General features: G+C 35.2%; 1 protein-coding gene across 18 annotated transcripts in view; it reads right to left on the bottom strand.

Moving 5' to 3' along the window:
• Map2 (microtubule associated protein 2) overlaps positions 1-24886 on the bottom strand; it is a 254807-nt gene that overhangs the window by 138370 nt on the left and 91551 nt on the right. The window lies entirely within an intron of this gene.

The following is a 24886-nucleotide window of genomic DNA, read 5'->3' as shown; positions in this document are numbered from 1 at the left end:
CTCCCTCCCTCCCTCCCTCCCTCCCTCTCTCCCTCTCTCTTTCTGTGTGTGTGTGTGTGTGTGTGTGTGTCTTGGGAAGGAGAAAGGGAAGCTGCAAATTAGAAAAGGTCCCCGCAGTGGCTAAAAGGAAAATAAGGCAAGTAGGAGAGGAAGAGAGAGCTCACTAGCTTCAGAATTTTGCGGAATGATGGCTCCGCCATCACTCACTGACAATGGGCTGCCGCCCTGGCTTACAATTTAGTTCTTCGCCATCAGGGGAGTCTGGTACCAAATGCCTGACAGGCATTTTAATTGCCTCTATCCAAGGAGTCTGTAAGCCTATGAATGTCATCATCTGGTCTCCTTTGTGTTAATGCTACACACACACACACACACACACACACACACACACACACACACACACACACACACACACACACACAGAGGTTTTCAGGCACACAGGATTATAAAACAACTTAAGCTAAATAAACTGAACATGACTGAATGATAGTTTATGAGGTTTTTTAAAATTATCTTCATGGAAGACATCCGAGATTCTTTGATGTTTTGTAATTGCCAGCTAAATACAATATTAAGAAACCGTTGCAAATTGTCCATTTGGGTTCCCAAATAAATGTATGCATAAAGATATGTATATTCTTATGCACATTTTCCTGCAGGAAATTCAATTCCTTTGTAACTAGGATAATTACACACTTGACAACATTTTCCTTACAAGGAAGAAAGCTAAAACTGAAAAAAGGAAAAGGAAAAAATAAGATGAAGAAACCAAGGGTTGATATGTGATTTCTGAGAAAAATCTAGTTTATTCTGGTTCCAGAATCAACCAATCAACTAACCAACCAAACAAACAAACAAACAAAGGTGGCTTGAGTACTAGGAGTTCAATTTCCCCAGAACCAATACAGAGAACTGAATTTCTCATAATCCACCTCTTCTGCGTGTTAATTACTGAATTTAACAGTTGAAAATCCCTATTGTACAGTGCCCCATAATGAGGGAGGTTAAGTATAGAATAATTCCCTGCATTTCTTGGAGAGAAGTGAAGTAGAAAAGGTTAATAAATTAATTTTTATGGTTTTGTGAGCATCCTGCACAAGTGAATGGAGTAAAATTCGACGTGTACCAAAAAGGGCCAGATGCGAAGAGGGAGCTTGCTGACAGGAAGCATTACCATGGTTACCAGAAACAGAAAGGAGAAGAAAAAAAAAAGCAAATCAGGATGATCATAGAGGAGAATGAGACTACAGTGGAGGAAATTTCGAGACAAAAGATATGCTTCAATTTTTTTCCTTCTTGAGAGAACTGGCTCCAACAATTTTGTAGCATATTTTGAATCCACTGAATCTGCTTTTTCCTGCCATTGGCTCGTCCATGTATTTTCTTTGATCATTAGCTAATATTTTGCTTTCATGAATATTCAAATTTTGGTTCCTTTGTATGAGATTGATCTACCACGCCTTCTCTCGGTCCATAGGTTGAATTCATGATGGTGACTCACACTCAATACAGTGTGTAGGTGAGAAAAAACAAACCCAAGGGAATTTGACTAAGCTTGTAAGAAAGACACATCAACCTGGACACTGAAATCTGTCTACTGTTCAACTTCTTTCAGAAAGACCAGCTCTTTCCCTTCTCTCATTCTACTTAAAGATAAAATTGATTCCAGTAACATATTTTGGCTTTGATAGTGTAAACCTCTCATTTGCTAAAGTAATAACCTTCTTTTGAAAAACACAGCACAATCGTTCTGATAACTCTATTGGTTTAATATCTGTGCTGGGCTTTATTTGTGGTCTGAAAAATCTGGGATAATTATGTCAATGGTTTCTCTTTTGTTTCCAGATTGAAAATAAGTTGAAACAAGCCAGATTGTCCTTTTATGGATTTATCATTTTGAATCTGACCTTAATATTAATATACTGTTACCAATCCTCACTGGCATCAATCTTTCTACAAGCATGAAAGTGGACAATCAAATTGAATGATCCTTCCCAGGTTCCTCCTACCTACAGAGACTATGACCCTTCCTCAGATGATCTGAAAAAATAAGAAAGCTGGAAATTGAGAAACCAGGTATAACTAGGGGGGATATAAACATATCTTTTTTTAAAAAAATCAAGCAAAAGCAACCACTGGGGGGCACAATATTTATTAAAATGATTGAACTCAGTTAAAATTGTAACAAAGATTTTGACCTTGTTGTTTTTATTTTCAAAGATTTCCTTTTAGGGATAGGAGTCTGGTACACCATAACCCTAACATGAACAAGGCCCTACTTTATTACTAATCTTCATTACTAATTCTCCAAAAATATTTTTTCTTCCAATATTCCATTCTTATGAGTCCTTAATTTTCAGTTAATTCATCTGCAGGACAGGTTAAGCTCCCAAACTCCATTCTTAGGCTATAAAAGGAATAAATTACATTAATATATATATATATATATCATTGCCATAGACAATGAGTACAACAGACTTCAATAATATCCATTAAGACATTATCTTTGCTAAATGTTTATTATTTTCTTTTTTCAATGATTTAGGGCAATATGGTATTTTTTTTGTTTAACCAGTGAATGTTTTATTTTAATACACTGTCATCAATTAACATAGGAACACAAAATAAGTGATACATACAACTGTCATTTCTGTAAATATGAATCACTTTCTATCAAGATGCTATCAAGCACACATAGCGGTCATGCTCAGTTAAAACAGCACCACTTGTGAAAGCATTTAATACTTTCTCGAAGTCATTTAATACGTGAGTACACCTGGGTCAGGGAATGGGTTGATAGGTTCTTTTTTGGTCTGAAACACATACTATATGCAAAATATTCTAAATCAAAAGATAATAATCGAGAGATTTACATGGATTTTCAGATTTTTCATATTTGCCTATCAGCAAGAATGGCATTTTCCTTACCCTTCCTTCCTATTTTAGCCCTTGTCTTAGCTTCATCGTTGAGTTCAGTTGGGCAATATATGTAGTTCAGAAACTCAGAAGTTCTAAGAGTGGAAAAGAAAAGGAATATCACATTTCCTCCTCAAGGAACTTCAGTGGAGGAAAGACAAAAGTAAACAGAAATGATCTCTTTTTCTATGACTCTGTGATAGCTGCTTCTTCACAGAGCTGGTCTCTAAGTATCAAACATAACTATAATCCCTGATTTCCTTATTGGCTTTTGGGGATGACCTTAGTTTCATTCCCTAAACATACTAGTCTGTGCCTTTGTGCCCAGGTCTTTAAACACTCTTGGAATTAATGATGGAAGGCTATCTCTATTCTCTTCTGGGAGATTTTTCTATCTCATCACTCCAACCAGAGATTCTCCAATAAACATAATGAAAATGACAGAGATGCTTTTCCAATGAACTGCTTCTTTTTTCCAAGTATTTTTCACTGCTTACAAGTTTTCCACGTTTATGTTCATTTCATCTTACTTCCCCCAGCCTATTGGTTCTAAAGGGCAACAATCTGTGGCACATTCCAGATTACTGAAATGCAACAACTCCAATAGCCATTCATTTTTTTTTCTTTTTTTTTTAAGCAACCAGACTCTAAGATTAAGTTGAGGAGCTAAAAATCTTCAAGAAGTGCTTCTTTTTTTTTTTTATTGCCAGTCCTGGTCCTTGAACTCAGGGCCTGAGCACTGTCCTAGGGATTTCTCAAAGCTAGAACTCTAGCTCTTGAGCCACAGCACCATTTCTGGCTTTTTTTCTATGCATATGGTACCAAGGAATCGAACTTGGGTCTTCATGCATGCTAGGCAAGCACTCTACCACTAGACTAAACTCCTAGCCCTGAAAGAAGTGTTTCTTTCATTACTAGGTATCTAGATTTTTTAGATGGGAAAATAGATTGGCATGATATCATCAATGAAAGTCACATGCTATAAAAATGTGGAATTAAGTGGTGAGGAATAGCACTCAGAAATTTAAAGATAGCCAGGTACTGCTGAGCTCATGCCTGCAATTCTAGGTATTAGGAAGTGGAGATATGAGAGCTGAGATTTGAACACAGCCCTACCAAGGAATGTCTTGAGACTCTTGTCTCCTATTAACCAGTAAACAGCTGGAAGTGGAGCGGTGGAACCAAGTGATAGAGCACAGCCTGGAGAGGAAAAAGTCACAAGAGAGGAAAACTATAAGGAGTTCAAGTCACAACCAGCACATACACACACACATATGCCCATATGTGCATGTGTGCACACACAGACACTTGGAGAGGCACACAAGTTCAAAGATAATCACTCAGCACAAAAATAAAATTTATATAAACATCTCACATTATTTTAATAAACTGTAAAAATAATTAATTACATATCATCAACAAAGCTCAGTTACTAATTATCAAAGAGGGAATGCTGTTGAGAAATTCCCATAAAGGATTTTGATCCCAGACAATAGATGAATTGCTGAGAGATAAAATTCCTTCCTCTGATGTAGGATCCTGGATCACTCACTTTCTGTCCCAAATTTCTTTCTGATGACTGGAAATGAAGTGCATTGATTAGCCCGTGTGCCGTCGATGTTTTGTTTACTCTTCTTAGCTGCTGTGTGCTACGGCTAGACTATCAGTGTCTGAAAATAGAGTGACATTGTCCAGGCTCTGAGTTCTATAAACATTTTCCTAGAGTTTGAATTTATTCTTAACCATTTATTTGTTCACACAATAGAGCAGAAACTATTTTATCCCCAAATATTCAGTATCTTCCGTGCACTTAAATGAAGACTAAGTCAGAAATAAAGCGTGATTATTTAATTTTAAAAAAAGAACAAATTGGCATATGGATCAGTCCATGGAGGGCCTTCTTAATTTCTACCCAGAATGGCTCGGGCCCATGGGCCTCCTGTTTTTGCCATTCCACCTTCCAGGCAATCACTGAATCATTGTGCTTTCTCTGTAGTTAGGATAACAGCTGCATGATGGCATCTAGACATTTAGCTAATGAGGTCTTGTAAACATTTATGTCCAGGCCAGCCTTGAACTATGGCTTACCGATTTCTGCCTCATGTGGCTAGGATTAGAAGCTCGAGCCACTAATGCTCAATTTCCACTGTAATTTTGTGGAGCCTTGGTCTGGAGTGAGAAGCATGAATTTACTCTAAGCAAAAGGGTAAAGAGTTGGGCAGGGTTTGCCTTCCAATTGTTGAAGAATCTGGCTTTAATCCTTCTGGGTTATCACAAGAAGAATTTGCCTTTCCAATTTCATTATAAGTTTTAGGATGGGTGATTTTCTTTAAATACCCCTTGAATTTTTATTCAAGTGGAACTATAAATACACTTCAAATTATTTTTGGATTATGCACCATTTTGAACCTCAGAACTAGATACGTTTCACTGGGCAATTTTGTACATATAATTTTAAAAATATTTATTTCAACAGTGTTTTTAGTTCACTTTTCAGGGTGAAACAAATGGGACAATAGAAACAGAAGAGATACTTTCTGCCTGTTAGCTTTCATTAAGAAAACTCAACAGATTTGTGAACAAGCTTGCTGAAAAGCCATTTCTTTCTGTCATTACCATCTAGTGGAAGAAACAGCTATAACTAAGTTCTGTTTACATAATTTTAGCAAAGTAAGCTGAAGCTCATTTCTTTTTTTAAACTCCTTTTTTGAGGCAATACTATGTGAAATGCAATAATGAAAAATAATTATTACTTCATTTCATCAAGTCATAATCTCATTTTACTTTAAGAACTATGCTGGAAATAAAAATGCTCCTCAGGGGTTGAAAAAGAGAACTATGAGAACAACTGGATCTCTCTCCTGTTACTGGTGAGAGTGCAAATTAGCATAACTATTTTGGAAAATTATCCAATAAAACTAAATGTGTGTTTATCCTAGGGCTCAGCAACTTCGCCTTTAGGTAGATACTCAACAGAAATAAGTATATAGGTCCACCTAAACACATTTGCAAACATGTTCTTAGTAGCTTTATTCATAAGAGCATGAAACTACCCAAATCCTAATTCACAAGAGAATAGATTATGGTATATTCACATAATAGGTTACTACATACAGGAGGAGAAAAGAAAAAGGTCTTTCAACTACATCTGTGAATCTCACAGACATAATCATGAGTGAAAGATGCCAGCCACAAAGAAAGGATGTCCTGTGTAATTACACTTACCTGAAGTTCAAAAATAGACAAAAATGATACTCAGAAGTCAGAGTATAATTGCTTGCTTCTGTGGGGAGCTGGATGAGGGCAGGAGCTGGCTGGGAAGACATAGAATGCTATGTAGTCTGAAGTAGTGGTGCCTTTGTGAGGATGAGGGAGAAAGATGTGTTTTATTCTTTGAGCTGTGTCAATAAACTAATACTAAATATAATTGTGTCATTTGTTTGGAAACCCTGTTCTAAAAAGTTTTAGAATACATAGAATATCATGAAAACAATGTCTGGTACTTTACAAACATGACCATATAACCATGTTTAGTTATGCAGTCATGTGACTAAACCTGCATAAATAAAGATGGTGTGATGGTTACATGTATGTTAAGACATTTTATAATGCTTTTTACATTTTATAATGTTTTCTATATTGGTTTTGTGTGTGTGTGTGTGTGTGTGTATGTATGTGTGTGCACATGGATGTGTTCATGCACACTGGAATTTGGACTCAGAAGAGCTTTGCACTTGGAAGGCAAGAATTTAACCATTTGAACAGGCCGCCAGCCCTTTTTATTCTGGTTATTTCTGAGATAGCGTCATGTTCTTTTTTTTTGCCTTGCCCTTCATCTTATTTATGTATCCAGTTATAGCTGGGACATGTACCACCACACCCACCTTTTTCTCTTGAGGTGGGACCTGATGGACTTTTTCCTGGGCTGACACAGAACCACAGTCTTCCCAATCTCTATCTCTAGAGTTGCTAGGATTATAGGTGTGAGCCACTGGCACCTTGCTACACCAACATGTCATAAATAAATGGTGACTGTGACGTAAAATAACAACAACAATAAAAGTAAAATGAATGTATTAGGAACACATCAGTAAATGACAGTATTTGTCTTGCAATAACCATTACTGGACTTCACTATTGTGACTAAAGAATGAATAAATATGTCTCTTTTAATAGGTTTTTTTTTTAACAAAAGAAAGAAAATCCTTGTCTTGTGATGATAACTACCATACTTAATAGTTTATTTTGGGCATTGTCTTTCTCACTTTAACCTAAAACTTTTTGATCCATCTTAAAGGTCTGCCTCTGTCATAAAGGCTTCCAAAATTCCCATAGCACATAATACCACAGAAGTCTTTCCTATCTTAGAATCAGCAGACAAAAATAAGTAACTGAGTAGAAATTTCAATTCACTATTCTACTCTAATCTGAAATTGGGCTGGCTTTCAGTTAAGGACCAATTGAAAAAAGCATAAGAGGGCTAGAGGTATGGCTCAGTGGTAAAGTGTCTACCTAGAGAGTTCAAAGTCCTTAGCCAAATCAAATGCCAAGAGAAATGCAAAAGAAAAGTAAAGTATAGAATATGGTTACAATCCAAATGACTAAATACCTATGATGTATACTGTTTTACTGAGCAACCAAAAAGTTATATTCCCATATTTTACAAGGAAACTGCCATAATTAGGTTTAGTAATAATATGCTTAAAGATACATAGCTGGTAATTTGTGTAGCAGAAATTCAATCCTTGGGCCTCTAGTTATTCAGTCTAACAGAAGAAAAAGAGATAAATTAAACAGAAAACTAAACAATTTCCCATTTACAAGGCATCAGAGGAGGAAGAGAAATTAAACATAGAATGAAAAAAATTCCATTTTAAGGCAGACTACATATTATATAAGAAGGCTGTGAAAAGAAGATAAGACTAGAAATACAGATTTTGCTTTCCTAATAATTTCAGATTCCTTTACTTCATGTTTGATAATTGTACATATCTAAGCAGAAGCATTTCTACAGTTGAAAAAGACATTATAATTTATTTTCAATCTTTTTGGTATATTTTTTGCTTTTTATTGCAAGAGGTTATCATTATATAATCTAGGCTGTCCTTGAATACCCATTCTTTCTTCCTAGTCTTCTGGATGCTAGGAATCTAGATGTGAACAACCACATCTGGCTTCATATGCTATTCTTTACAGAAAATATAAAGTCATTTGCCTGAAGTATGTGTTTGGCTGTTGCTTTGTTTGTGCCTGAACTATGGCTTGAACTTGGGGTCTGGGTACTGTGCCTCAGTTAATCACTCAAGATTGGTACTCATCACTTGAACCTCATTTCTACTTCTGTTTTGTTTTGCTTTGCTTAGTTTTGACTTCTTTATTAGAGATAGGACTCTCACCATCTTTCCTGCCTGATCCGGTTTCAAAACTATGATTCTCGCATCTCAGCCTCCTTAGTAGCAAGGATAATAGGTATGAGCCACCATGATCCAGCCTTTATTTGCTTTTAAAGGAGTTCCTTGTTTTAAATGTGGACTTTTCACATGTGTTTTAAATACATTGTTGAAATTAAATTGTTTATCACTGCTTTTATTATAGCAAGTTAGAAATGATGAAAACCCATAGTGAATCTTAAATATTACACCCAAAAATATTACATCAATATATTATGCAATGCATGTCTTACACAAGTTAAAATATTGTGGTGAAATTTTGAGTGTGAGCATTTTAATCTAAATATACCCACTCCCTCCCTCTATCAAGTATTTCCTCACATACTACTTTCTTAATGGAGCTTGTCTATTTAATATTGCCATCTGTAATTTCCACCCTAGCATTCTTCATTCTATTTTACAACAAAATTCATCACTTTCTAACATACTATCCAATTTTCTTATTTGTTACATTTATTATTTTATTGTGTATCTCTCCCTAATTATCTAGACTTCACAAATTATTATTATTAGTAGTAGTAGTCTTGGGGCTTAGACTCTGAGCCTGGGCACTGTCCCTGAATTCTTCAGGTCAAGACTAAGATTCTACCACTTTGAGCCACAGCAATACTTCTGGATTTCTGGTGATTAATTGGAGATAAGAGTCTTATGGATTTTCATGTCCAGGCTGGCTTCAAATCATGTTCCTCAGATTTCAGTCTCCTAAGAATCTAGTATTATAAGAGTGAGTCCCTGGTGCGGGGGCTCACAAATTATTCAAAGTTCACAAAGGCAGAACTCTGCCTGCTTTCTTCCAGAATATATCCAATTGCACAAAACTTTCATCCAGTACATAACTGACCCAAGAAATATTCAATAACATTAAATATTCAACAAATATTCCATATTCCAATAAATACTCAACTAACATTCCTCATAAATAAAGAAGTAGCTGAAATTAAAATGTGGAAATTCATAAAAATAGCATTAATTTCCTTTTCAAAATCTTTAACTCCAAGTCCAAAGATTTCAAAAATCATGACATAAAATTTATATTTCTTTTTTCATTTTCATTTTTTTTGTGGGTTATGGGGCTTGAACTCTATGCCTGGGCACTCGCTCTGAGCAAGTTCAAGGTTACCACTTACTCTTGACCCAAGCCCCACTTTGTGTTTTCTAGAGGTTAATTAGAGATAGGAGTCCTAGGTCCTTTTCTACCAGGGCTCGCTTTGAACCTTGATCCGCAGATTTCGGCCTCCTGAGTAGCTAGGACAAAATGTGTATTTCTTTTGTTAAGTCTTAGAGACCTTAAATACATAAATTTAAAATCTTTTCATTTTAGACATCTTTTACCATTTTTAATAGAGCATATTTTGAATTCTCTGCTTTGCACTTAAAATAACAACAGCAACTTTACAGCCTAATGCCAGTGGCTCAGATCAGTTATTACAGCCATTTTCTAAGGCTGAGATCCAGAAGATCATGGTAGGTGCACCTGGGTAGAAAAGTTGTATGATTTTCCTCCCTTTTTCTCCCCCTTCTTCAACAAATATCTGGGCACTGTGGTATGCCTTTGTTATCTTAGATACAAGGCAAGGTGAAATGGGGCTTCATTTCAATGGAAAAAAATTCCTGTACATGGAAGAACATGTTAGTCAACACTTGTCATCCCAGCTACAGTGGGAAGCAAAAAAACAGGAGGGTCCAGGGTAAGATGCAAGATTATGTAAAAAAAATATAATAACCAGCAGGAAAAAAAGAAACAGGGCTGGAGGCATGGCTTAGTAGAGCATCTAACAAGCCAGCTCCATGCAGAGAGGGCCTTTTGAGGTTCAAACTCCAATACCACTACAACTTTACCTATTTACTTCTTTTATCTGCCTGTGAACCTTTACTTATTATCAGCAAATTAATCTCCATCTTTTCAAGAACCTAAAAGTTTATATCAACTAATTTATTTTTCGGCTGGCGATACAACCTTTATATAGGCGAGCCATATTTACAATGTTAATGGCCAATCCACAAAATGACAATTAAGGAAACTAATGTGGAATTTTGCTTTTTTATTGAATAAGTCTTATTTAGTAGTCAGTCAATCACAATCATCCTCATGGGTCACAAGTTTCTTCCTGTATTTACAAAATGAACATTTTTATCAGTGTGTCCGTAAGTAAGGCTGTTATTATTTAATGGAAACCTGGTTGATGGCACAAACAGAAATGCTACAAAATTACTGAATGAAATGCTTCTGTACAGTTAATTATGCTAATACAATTTTTAAAAGGCACACTGGCATTTTCCTTAAAAGGAAATATAGAGGCCCAATATTTATATAATATTAGTGTATATATTGTTGTTCTCCTCAACAATACCATTGTTCTAGAAAGTCACTGTTTAAATTCATGCTCTGCACCATTTCCCATAATTTTATGACATTTTCATTTTGCTTTCAATAGCAAACATATAACCAGAGAAATAAGGAGCTTAAATTTTTAGGCCATTTTGACTTTTATTTCATGGACTATAAAAATAAGTCATTGTAAGGATCTGGGGTAATGGATCTTTTTGGGACAAAAATTTCCACCTTCCCTAGACCAGTTACATTTTCCTTAAATTGTTTTATTATTGTGCGCCCATGATATTCAGTTCAAAAGCAAGTGAAACAAAAGAGAAATAAAAGAAAAATAAATGTGAATGTGAAGATGATTTAAAAGAAAAAGAAGCTCAATGTGTACTTTCTGGGTAATACCCAGAAAAAATTTTTTTAAAAAGGATTGATGGAGCATTCAAAAGAAGATTGCCAGAAAGGAACTAGAAGAGTTTCATTGACAATACAGCAAACCAGTCTGTCAGGTGAAGCAGGCTGAGCCCCTTGGAAGTTCTTTTTCACAGGCTGGCATTACTGAATGCCCAGCTAGGTGTGAATGAGAGAAGTTTAAAACAAGAGCATTGTTCTCAAGAAATCTTCAGTTTCATTTGCTCTTCCTTATATACCTCGAAGAGCATTTATCTTCACCAACCATCTGCAACCAGCATTATTCCAGAATTTCCTAGACACAGCAAGTTCCTGACAGGAAGTATTTTAATGTGGACTGCTGGCCCTCTCACTCTGGACTCACAGGTATTGACTGTATGCAAATGAGCTCATTCAGTCGCAACAGCAGCATAAATTAAGCATATTCCATCACAAGGATTATATAAGGAAGCCAGAGTGTCACCATGAATATGTCTAAGGCCTGGAGATGCGGTCAGAAGTGGTGAGAAAGGGCAAAAAGTAGTGTCACCATTGAGTAACTGGCTGCATCTTCTTTAGTTCAAATATTTGGTTGTTAATACAAAAACATTCACTTAGAATGACTGTCTTTTTAGATGTCTGTGTATCATTCAAGAGATTCTAAGATATTTTGAGCGAGTTCTTATTTGGGAAACCAAGTCAGAATTGTGGCCTTTCAACTGAGTGCATAGCTCACTAAGAAACAGAATCATACAGCAAAAAGATACATTTTGTACTACCAAAATCTGTCACATTTTTCTCAGGAACGTAAAATAGTTAATAAAAAGCTAGAGAGGCCTTGCCTTAGATGGCAAAGCCATAACTTGTCTAATGTGAAGAAAAGTAAGAGGATTTTGGAACTGGTACTGTGGATCATGCCTGTAATCCCAGCTATTTGGGACCCAGAGTCAGGAGGGGAATGGTTCAAAGCCAGACTGGGCACATACACACACAAAAATTAAGGATACTCTAACACAAAGAACAAGATGGACACGTGTTCAGGTGTAATCCAGCTATTTGGGAAGTATGGCAAGAAGACTCTTAGTTCAAGATCAGCCCGGGCAAAAATGTAACCCCTATTTGAAAACAAAACACACCAAAAAATGAGCTACAGGCATAACTCAAGTAGTAGAGAACTTGCTTAGCAAGCACAAGATGTTGAATTCAAACCTCAATAATTCAAATAACAAAAAGAAAAGAAAAACAACTTCAGATTATGATGCACATATGACTGATATTTTTAAAAACTCCTAAGTCCTGACTGGGAAGAGCTGACTAAAGAAAAATCAAATATAATTCATTTCATAATGTGACTTAGATATTTTCCATTGGGTTTGCAATTTCTTTAATATGTATTATCCAGCCAGCTTAGAACACCATTCCTAAAAGTCTCTAAAAGAGACTAAATGGTGAGCTAATTCATGGGACTTGATCCCAAGTGAACTAGCCAGGTGGGGAAACCTAAATGCAATGGCTAAACTTTGTGTTAATCACAGTGTGTTAATCACACCAAATGGCATGGAAGAAGTCAAGTGGGGCAGGAGGAAGCTAGGAATCTGGTGCAGCTGTAAGAAGCTTTGAACTAGGGGTTCATGGAACCATACTGGGCAAAACAGGCATCTATAGAATGGCCTGTCCACAGCCATACAACTAGCAAGCTGCAATGAGGGCAGACAGGAGAGGGAAATGGAAGATAACACAGAACATTAAAATAATAAATAAATATGAAACACTTCAGACACTAGTGGCTTGTGCCTATAAATCCTAGCAACACAGGTGTCTGATATCTGAGGATCACAGCTCAAAGCTAGCCTGAGCTGAAAAGTCGGTGAGATTCTTTCCTTCAGTTAACCAGAAAAAAGTCCTAAGTAGTAATTTGTCACCAGTGGTAGAGTGGCAGCCTTGAGTAAAAAAGCCAAGTCAGATCTTGAGGTCTCAAGTTCAAGTCTCAGTACTGGCACAAAAATACATTATAATAATAATAATGAGAAAGAGGGGCTGTTGTGACCAAAGAAGCATATACAAAAGAAGATGGGGGTTATGAGCAGCTCTTTTTCATTTGTCCTTCAATATAAGGACAGCAATAGGTTATTTGATGAGATGCTGTCATTACTTCCCAGGAGAGAATGGGAAATTGGAAAGCGTGGCTGTGGGTCACATCTTTTCATCCTTGACACTTCAGAGCCAGGCTACAATATAGGCTCTGGCTCTTGTTCCATCCTGAGGACTTAATCCAAGACTGGAGAGATAGCCCACCCCACACCAAGCACATTATTTATTTTTTCTATCAGCCCAGATGATTCTAGCACCCCTAGTTCATAGAAAACAGTCTGAAGACTAAACTAACTGAGATACATGGTTTCCTCATTAAAAGCAAAGACATTTTTCTCTCAAGACAAACCAACAAGAGGTTCCAAAATAATGTGTTCAGTTCTAAGAAAGTGTGTGAATAGAAACTTGCACAAGGATCAAGCATAATGAGAGACATCAATGTCTTATGTACTTTAAAATTATATTAAAATTAGAAATTTATTTTAAAAGACATGATGTTTTATTTTCTACACTTTTTCCCTTTCTATTATCTCTTTGTTAGTCACTGCAATCAGTAATAGCAGACAAAATAGTTCTAGTCAAGGACATTGTAAGATTACTTGACTTTCATTTCACAATGAATACTGAAACTAACATAGAGGATTCTAAAATTTTATGACACATCTTTTAAAAAGAATCTATAAATATTGGCCAGTTGCTATGGCCTCATACCAGTAATCTAAGCTACTCAAGAGGCTGAGATCTAGGAATTGCAGCTATAAGCCAGAACTTGAAAATATGACTAGATTTGGGGATTTATTCCCAAGATAAGTGGGGAAGTGAGATACTGGTATCTTAGACCATGAAGAAAAATATTTTGGCTAGGCCACAAAAAAACTGTTTAATGCAAAATGAGTTTGAACTATATAGCACATAGTTCTGCTGTGAGAGTTCTTTCTGGTAGCACTCAGTCTGAAATACTCAGTTAATAAATGCTAAGAGAAGAGAAAAAAAACTTGAGAAAGTAAAAAAAAATTAGAACTTTTATTGTGATTCATTTTTATTGAAAAATTATAGATAATCAGCATTACTTGAAGTTCAGAACTACATTGACAGGTCCACATGCCCCAAGTGCTAATTTACCATCCTTCAGTGCAATCACAAACCTCAATACAAAACCCCACTTAAGTCTTTCCATCCTCCTAGAATTTTCCTAGAAGAATATCAAGTTTCCATGACCTTGGCCACAATTAAAATTATAACTCAATGACCTTGGAGCAGCTCATACAAAGAATGTTTGTGCATGTGTATGTATATATACATATATGTATAAATGTACGTATACATGTATTTAGAGTTAAAGTCTCTTTCTATTGCTCAGGATGTCCTCAAATTCTGGGTTCAAGCAAATGCTTTTACCTTAGGCTTCAGATAAGCTGCAACTACTGGTGGTGGGATTAGAAACATCCTAGTTTCTGGCTTCTACTAGGATGATGACAATTTTAAAAATGAAGTAAATAAACCAAATAGCTGAACTGAAAGAAAAGTGAAGATAGTTCCTTAGAGTGCATACATTTAAAAATAATGACCTCAATCCTTGTTTAGTAGATGAATTCTACTGAAGGTTGATGTATAAGTAGTGACATGGAAAGCAAACAACCAGCGAAAACCTGGCATAAGATCACTGCAGGGAAGATCATTAGGATTATGATAAACACTTGGGAAATCCTTTGTGTCTTTATGTATGAAGCATTCATTATTTTGTAGTTTAGTTACAGGCCCAGGGATTCAGAATTGTATGGTTATATTTGTCCATCTATCCAAAGGCTAATCGTAAATTCTTTCTCACACTTTCAATCTTTACTAAAACTAGGAAGTAAGTAATAAATTAGTAAACACATACATAGTACACATATACATATATACTATTATCAGTTATTTATTTAAATCCTGTGGTCTTGTTTACCTGTTATCAAAATGAATCTACAAACTGAACCTCAAACAATCTTTTGGACTTTCTTTCTTTTCTCTGCACAATGTCAGTAGTCACCCCAATAGTGGCAGCATGTAAGGTATGTAGACTGAAATAGTAGAAAATAGCATAAAAACAGCAGGGATTACTCTTCGAGGCAATCTGGCTGGGTATTGTGAGCAGCAGGCTGAAGCCAACAAGGGTCACCTTGAGGAATGATCTAATCCCTCGTGTATGTGGTGTCTGCCAGGTATGACTCCTGCCTAATTCTAGGAGCCAGTTGTGTGTACTGCTTCAAATCTGGGAGCAAGGACAACAGCTTGAAACGGACCACAGTGGCGGGGGGGGGGGGGCTGGTTCTGTGAACACACACACACACACACACACACACACACACACACACCAGCTATCTCTACGAACTTGAGATTTTTAATTTCTTATTCCTGTTCATGGAAATGGTCTCTTGAAAGGAGTTTACACACACGTCATTAACACCCCAACATTTTGAGACTCTTACCTTTAGATTGCTAACACCCTCAATAACCTCACTTAGGGATAAGGATAAATTGAGCAGTATGATAGGGACAGCCCCAAAAATAAGTAATTTTTTTAAAAAGAGGAAAAAAAGAATAATGATAAATAAATAATAATAGAAGCAATGACTCATAAAGATATTGGGATTTTTTTCATGTATATAATAATCATCTCAAATATTTATGGATGAGACACACAGGGTGTAAGTTTCATCATTTCTACTACTAAGTCCCTATAATAGTATCTTTTAAATATATACATATATATTTAATTTCACTTAAAATAATGTTCATGTTCCTCCAAGTTTCCTCAAATGAGAGGGTTTTTTTTCCTTTATATGGATGAATTGTATTACATTATATGCATGTGCCACATTTTTCTTATAATTCCTTCTCCTTCTGTCTTTTCCTCATCATACTTTTCTTCCTCCTTCTCTTTTCCCTCCTTCTATTCCTCATTTTTCTTGTTCCCTCCTCTTCCTCCTTCATTTGCAATGGTAGGCAAGCTATCTAAGCTATCAACCCAGCTACTTTATAATGAATGTTTTAACTCACATTTGTGCCAACACAAATAGTACATTCCCTCAAATACGGCTTCCTAGATTCTTAAAAATTCTCCAAGCTAAAATTAATGTTAATTAAGTTTAAAAATAAGCCATTTGAAACCAAGTCTTAGTTAAACACACAACAGGACTTTAAGAAAGAGAGAGAAAAGAGATTTATAGGGAATGATGGCAGTGACACACACTGCAAACTGTTACAGAAACTAGCTGTCTTCTTAACCCAAACTCTGATATTATTAAAACATAAACTCATTTAAATCTTGGCTAAGTCTGTCCCCAAACCTTAGTGTTTAAATACTGAAGCTAACAGAATGAATGCTGGAAGATATTCTCAGCAAAAGTTCCAAAACTCCAGGAAAACAGTTTTGTTCATAAAGAATTGGAACTTGGGAAGCAAAGTAAAATTGGCCCTTTTCACAATAACATCTTATTTTATTATAGATACTTTTGTTTATAAAATTTCCTGTCCATACTCACAGGGGCTATTTCATATAAATGAAATAATTTTTCTAAGATAAAGAAATAAAACAATGTCTTCAGGCATTACTGTTTTTTTCTGTGCTGTCTTTAAAGGATATGAAATAGAAGTGGTTACATGACATGTATAAAAATAGTTCATGAAAACAGAAAATTTACACTAAAACACGTTTTCTCAATAGGGTGATATTTTTGATCAGATAACCATGAGTAATTCACCGTTAATTAATAACAGATAAGTCTTTAACTTTTGCAGGTTTCAATATTCTGAAAATTTTAAATGATGGACAATACTTTTTTCTAGCTAGCCTTATAATTTTATACCCAATTACATCTTTTCTCTCTATGCTAATAGTGAATTAATGGTATTGTGCCATGGAATCTTGTGTATTAAACAGAAGTGCTATAATCTATGATTTGAACATTGTTCAAATTATCTTTCCTCAGAAGATCAAAAGATCCACAAAAATATTTGAGTATTAAAATACCACATAGTATTTGCATATCAAATATCACATGTATCCCATAAATGAGACTTATTTATGCTCTTATTTCAATTAAAATGAAATTAAAAATAGCAAGAAAGAAGACTTAATTGAGTATAATGAGAGAAAGAAGATGAGATGTGATCACGGTAGTGGCCATAATATGTTCAGAAAAATCTACTTACATAGACCTCTTGGATCGGAGGTAAAAATACCACTTAGTGTCATCTTGCAAGAAGTGAGATTTAGATAAACTTTTAGAAGTTTTAATTACTTAATTATATTAAATCAAAGTACATGATGAGAACTGTGACAAGTAGGAAGTATTTCCAGAAATATTTAATCCATGACAAAACTAGTTCTATTCTTGGGTCTTCCAAATATTGCAACTCTTACAGCTTTTAGTTAACTGCAGTATCTAATCCTGATTATTTATTAGTCATCTGAAAAAACAAGACTTTTGCAGCATTTCCTGAAGGTCTAACTATATCAGGATGATTCTGGCTTCGGAATTAAGAAACACTATTTAGGAGGCTGTTTCATATTTGTAATCAATTCTGAAGTGCTGTTTTAAAGTCAGAGGAAATATCAAGTATAAAAATTAAATAAGCCAATTACTTTTGTGAAAGTATGCGATAAATTTCTGATTTCTTTAAGGCTTTTTAACTTCAAGTAGCCCTAAGAATACATTTCTATCACAGTACTCATGATCATATACAACTAAGTTTACATTGTAAATCTATGTATACTTTATTTTTGTAATCATAAACTTATGGAATTTAAGCACATTTTCCCTTGAGATATATATTTTGGATAAGCTCGATATTTTGAATATAGTAAGATAATCTCAGAGAAGATATCAAGTTGCTTCTGAGTGCATTTTATGAAGTATCTTCTTCCAACAGTAATCACATTATAAATGTCCATAATATAAACTGCAAGATTGACTGATCCACTATGAATTGAGCTTCCACTGATCACTAACGGAATTAACAAGATTGTTTGCTTCCTACTTCTAAACTAGTAAATATGACTTTTAAATTTTCTTGGATAATCAACTGACAAACTATATTGGCGCTTTGTATTATAATGAATTGCTAATTATCCCATCTTTTAAAGAAGCACAAAGCCAGAAGTTGTTATTACAAGGGGTCCAGGTAGCCTTTCCTACATAATGCCAATAGACAAAATACATCATTCTGATGAGCTTGGCATTGTTCATTTCAAACTGTGAAGTGCAAGTCTGTTATTTCCAGAGGGTTAGAAAGAGAAGATAAACAAACTAGAATTGCTTTTAAAGAGTTTAACAAGGCAGAAAACTGGAACGGATGCCACATACCAATACCCATGACCACAAAGTCATTGCTAAATTTTCTTATACAATAGCTCTCAGCTGGGCCTATTCAGCATGATCCTGTTAGAGCTTAAAAGAGCACCCAACTTGTGGCTGTTGCCATTAAAGTAGCAGACAGAATATACAGTAGCTACAGAGAAGAAAACAATATGCTTCAAGAAGTTTTTGGACGGATTGAAGTCTATATCAAGTTTTCTAAAGATCAGAAAAATTGATAATGACTTTTTTCAGGCATCTGTTGTGGTGTTTTATTTAGGAAGGAACTGTTCATTTCTAATCATGCCTCCAATTTTCAGGAATAATAACATAGTTGTAGAAAGGAATTTACTGAATACTTGATTGATTAATGAACAGGTGTAATTTGATAGGGTTGAAGCTAACAGAGGCAGAGAAGATAACTGGATAATCTTTGTCTGTAGCTAAGGCTGAGATCCACGAAGTTCTGTCCTAGTGAACAGACCTTGAGGTTTTCATTGTCAAGGAGAGGTTTGGCAGACGCTATCAACTGTTTATTTTGACTGCCCTATTTCCCTTGCCCAGTGGTTAGTTGAGCAGTAGAGAAAGCATCTTGCTCTGGCTAATAAAATACAAATAAAAATCTCCTGGGGCAAGCCTTACTTCCTAAGTCTGTTTTGCTTTGCTTTCAGGAGAAAAAGGCTATATCATGCTATTTTCTTGTCTAGAATAACAATAAGATATCTGAAAGTATGCATGCTGTCTTGCAATTATTAGGTAAAGAATGCTTGTTAAGGGAATGCTCTAAAAGAAGCAAAAAGATATAAGGATACTACATCTCCAATTGTACCACTGAGCAACAACAGTTTTAATATAGTTCTGATATGTTGTGCTTGTGTCATTTCAGTGATACCTGTGAAAGCTTTTCCATGTTCGTTAAGATGATTAACAAAATTATGTGTAAATGAAGACCGTGTTTTGCTATTTGTTCAGTAAAGAAAAGAAAAACAGACAATAGAATATCTGGTGAACAGCAGGACAGGAAAAAAAATGCAAAGCCTTTTAGCCAGGCATTCACGGCCCATGCCTGGAATCTAGCTGAGATTTGAGGATGGTGGTTCAGTGCCAGCCAGGGCAAGATAGTACTATCTTGGAGATTTTTATCTCCAACTAACTACCAAAGCTTTGGTAAGAAAATGGGGAGTTCTAAAAACCTCATATTTTTATCTGAGTACAATGGCTTGCTCTACCTTTGGCTTTTTTTTAAATCACAATAACATGTTTTTGGTTAACCTGCTGAGAAACTATTTTCCTAAATGCTTAGATCTTAAAATCTAATCCAATTTAATGTTGAATAAGTGTAGTAGATGAACTGACATAATCAGAATACTTCTGTCTTGCATTCAATGGATAGCAATAGTTTCTTATTTTTCAAAGGCACAGTATAAGAAATACTATTTAACAACAAATTATTTTTGATAAAAAAGGTCAACTATATTTTGCACCAAAATCTATTAGAAAATTGTAGCCTTTGAATCCATTCATAAGTATTTTCCATGTAATATCACATCTCATTTAACAATAATGACCACTACCTTATATGCCACATTCCCTGTGCCAAATATTGACATGGAATTCTCTTTAAATACTTGATAAATTCTTGCAGCTTCTATAAGATTACCCATTCAGTTTTCCCCATTTGACAGAAGAAGGGAAGCAAAGAAAAGGTGAAGGAAACACAACAAATGAGTGGGTAAATCATGAGGACTATGAAACTGCAACTTGTAAAGAACTTAGGAAGTGAGGGGCAGAGGTATGCTAGGAGTTGAATATTTGATGATTTTTCTTTCTAGGGTGGCAGGTGCCTCTGGGTAGCTTCCTAGGGTGGGGAAGACTGATCTCAGGCTCAGGAGTCATAGCTCTGCAGGATGCTGCTTCCAGGGACAAATCTCTGCTTTCATGGACCCTTTGTGCCTTACAACATGAATGTTTTGAAAGAGGAGATGCTAGTTCATAGCTATTTATTAAAACATAATTACATATGTATATATGTGTACATTAAGTATTATCTTGCATTATATAGTTCAGTGTTATTAACAGTTCAAATTTATTTAAGTTGGACATGCAACAAAAAACAAAATGTTGGTTGGGAGTTTGGCCTAGTGGTAGAGTACTTGCCTAGCATGCACAAAGACCTAGGTTTGATTCCTCGGTACTACATACCAAGTTGGAAGTGGTGTTATGGCTCAAGTGGTAGAGCTTTAGCCTTGAGAAAGACCAAGGACAGTGCTCAGACCCTGAGTTCAAGCTCCAGGACTGGCAACCCCTCCCAATCTCCATTCCCAAAATGTTGCGGTAATTTGCTAAAAATAAACAATAAGGTAAGTTTTAGGGTGATGTTTTTAAATCAGGTTTTACTCCTATGGGAGAAAAAGAAGCCAAGGGTATTGGCAGTAAACAAATTCTCAAGTTAATACATAACCATGTGACTTAACTCACAATTTTGCAATATGATCAAGATGAATTGTTGCCAAGACATTTTTCTTGCCAGGTTGATTAATATTTATTCAAAGGTCTACACTATGCAAATAAAATAAGCTGCACTTAAAAATACTAATTATTTCTCTCTTGAAATGTCCTAGGACCTGTGGTCTGATATAGAGGACAGCTAGTGCAATGAGGTAGATTTACAAAAGTAGACAACTTTCCAAAGGAAGATTTCATTTTCAAAAGGATACTATGAGGCAAAAACCTATTAAAACCTAAGACACAGACAGATGGTAAAGTGTAAATTAAGATTCTTCACATTATAGGAAACTCACAACTACCTTCGGTAATTGGTAGAACATAAATAGCTTAATTTAAATGTGTAAAAGAATTCAGTGACTGCCAGATCCTCCCCCACCCATCCAAAAAAGAAAACTTTTATCATTATCCCTTAGCTAAAATTCTTTTAAAAATGAACTATAGTGTTTTTCTTTCAAGAAAGGCAAAAATAGCTTGCATTCCATTTTATCTGCTTCCTTTTCTACTGTTCACATTCTGATAGCTGAATGAACAGTTAAAAAGCTCATGAGAGAATTCCATTTTAACAAAGTCAAGGGCAATCTGTTTGCTGTTATGATTTATATCTCGGATGCCCCTCAGGATGGTCATGTGATAAAAACTTGCGTCTCTACCCACCCAGTCTGTGGTATCACTGGGAAGTATGAAATCTTCATGGAGTCCAGTGTAATATGAAAAAGCTTGGTCACTGAGGCAGAGACAGGAGGATTTTGGTTTGAGACCAGACCCAAAAAAGCATGAGACATTATATAAACAAACAAACAAACTAAAGCAAAAAAGAGTTGTGGATAGGCTCAAGTGGTAGAGCGCTTTGCTTGAAAGCTTGAGACTCTGAGTTCAAAGCCCAGTGCCACCAAAAGCAGGCCTCTCTCACTGATCTGCTTGCAAAATGCTATTTATTGTTTTTTTCATCTGCCTGAGATTCAGTACATTTTACCAAGTAACATTATTGCTGTCTTATCAATGAATGTGAGCTTAATTCCTTTCTGCTGTGGAATATAGAATTTTCAATAAGCACTAATCTATACTGACATAAACAATATATGATTTTTGGTGTCAAGGGCAGACATACTGAATATGCTGGTCTCTACTCTTAAGTATTAAGCAGTGTCCAGCTTGCCTAAGTGAAATGCCTTAGCCAGGATCTGAGTGAGTCATAGCAATCTGATAAACCACCTTAGAGCATCAACTGATAATGTTTTGATCTTAAACTCAGATTATCTCTGGCCATGTCTCATACATAAAACCACTTGGCCAATTTTGGTTGAGAGACTTTGACATTTTGGATTTCTGTCTGTGAATACTGTCCCTATTGAGTATTTGCAAGTGGTTAATGTAGCTAAGATTTATTTAAATAAATGACTTACATGTTGAAAATAATGTTTGGAGAAGAAAGGGAAAAGGTTATGGATTCATGACCTTTGTGGGAAACCACATTAAAATTCAAAGAATTATTGGTCACTTCCTAGTATGACTGACATTTTTGTTATTTTATTTTATTAGTTCAGATGCCAGAAAGTGCCTCCAATCTTGGTGAAATGAACTTAATGTCTGCTATTTGCTTCTGGTAAGTTGAACTGAATTCATAAACCAGTGGGTCAGAGCAAAAAGAAACATAACTCACTGTTTTTTTCCGTATGACATTGTATATAAGTATAACAGTAATGAATTGGTATTAGAGAAATATGGTACACACTAAAAAGGGTGAACACCATTGTCTGGTACAATTTGGATTCAAATACTTACCAAACTTACATATTGCCTCCCTCTGCCTCTGCAATTAACAAAAATACACTGTGAAACAGAGATGTTGAAAAAATTAATTTTTCCTGAATCTATTATTGATTTAAGTTTGTTCAATAAGAAGGAAGCTAAATAATTCATAATTAGACAGAGTAGAGTACTTAAGTATGTCATTTGTTATGGAAAAATCATCAGTAGAAAAAGAGTCATTTTCCAGCTTAATCAACTTTAATTTCTAGGTTATAATTACACAAATGAGTTTTCAACAAAATAGGAAAATAACATACACATCTTCTGTGTTATCCTGACATATAAAGCAGAAAAATATGATTTTAAGAACTGATGGTATTCTAGATTAACAAGTTAATTTTTTACTTTAATCTCATGTTCAACTGGCCTAATGATTTTCAAAAGATTAGGAGTTTTATATTAAAACATATGGATCGGTTCTGTTTTTACAGAATAGCCTTCAAGACAAAAGCAAACAATTTATTGACTTAATAATTTTTGAACTTACTGAATTGAATATTTTACAGTAGATGTGAATATACTCTGTAACAAATTGTGTCTTACTGCTATATCCACATTTGTTCCTTGTCAATTCAGCCACTCATTTGACTTAATTTTATGACATGGATCAAAAAAGCTGGACTGGTCATTTACTATAGCTAGTATTTCGTGAGGACAACAATGAATAATCTCTTTTCTTCTAACTTAGGTTTATGTCCTTGATGTAACTGATATTCACAGTAATCTTGGTAATGGCTTCAAGAATACATCAAAGAATTTAAGAATATATTTGCTCATGATGCCAGTCTACTGTCTTTTGGGGGGGGGAAACCTGCACAAAACACACTCTTCAGAGTACCTCCACATGGAATGAAAAAACAAGCAGACAAAGAGAGACCAAATACAATGAAGACACTAGATTGGATTCCACAATAAAGAAAAAAAAAAGCAAACTGAGAAGATAAAATCTTCCAAACTGGATAGGCATAAAAGTATGATCCTCAGCCAACTTAATGTTTACATGTTTTTTAATGAGCTTACTAAAATAAACACATTAAAAGAATTTCTTTGGAGGGAAATGGGGACCAAGACATGTGAATGGGTATCAATGTATGGGAATTAATGCACCTTCTATCTGGCAAATATAATATAACCCTTCTATTAATTACAATAAAAAATATATGACAAAAAAAGAAAAAGAAGCTATATTCAAGATAAAATCTATTCCTATTGCTGGACATGGGAGGCTCACACTTGTAAGCTTAGATACTGGGGAGTCTGATTATTGTACAATCGCTGTTCGAAACAAGCCACATCAGAAAACTTCATGAAACCCTATCTCAACAAAGGAACTGCTCATAGTGGCACACTCCTGCATTCCCAGCTACTGGGAAGCTTAAAATAAGCACATTGTGCACAAGCATGCCTCGGTAGAAAGTGTGACCCTATCTCAAAAATATAAGAGAAAAGTTAGGGCTGAAGGCATAGTTCCATGGTGAGAGTACCTGCTTTACAGATGTGAGGTTCTAAGTTCAAAATCCAGTACCATGAATATAAAACTAAAAGTCTGAAGTAGCTTTACATTTGAACAGTTCAATATTTGACATATAAAACTATGCTTATGGAATGGAATTATTTTCAGTGAATTTATTAATAATACTCACTACCTCTAGATTGCTTCATTTTTCTTGGACAGATACAATTCCAGAACTACTAATCCCCTGAGTTAGTACTCAGACTTAGTACTCTCATATATTAAAATCAAAACTACCTATGGCTCAGCTGAAGATTTCAATTATGTAATCTATAGCTAAGAAAACTTGAATCCATGCCATATAATCAGTCCTTACAATTTATAGCTACAGTAGAAGCATTTAATGAACAGGTCTTGACTGACAGGTCTTATGTCTTCTTGAAATTAACTTACCTACATTTAGTTTTCTTATGTCTATAGGATCATAATTTCATTCTCCATGGACCTGAATCCTTGATCAGCTTATACTAAATCTTCACTTCACAAGGAAAATCCATATTATCAGCTGCCTAATTTTCTTAAGGTAACTTTCAACTAAAAGAACATA

The sequence above is a fragment of the Megascapheus bottae genome, chromosome 21 (assembly GCF_031878675.1).
Source record: "Megascapheus bottae isolate mThoBot1 chromosome 21, mThoBot2.hap1, whole genome shotgun sequence".
Taxonomy (NCBI): domain Eukaryota; kingdom Metazoa; phylum Chordata; class Mammalia; order Rodentia; family Geomyidae; genus Megascapheus; species Megascapheus bottae.
This window is presented reverse-complemented; position numbering and strand designations above follow the sequence as displayed.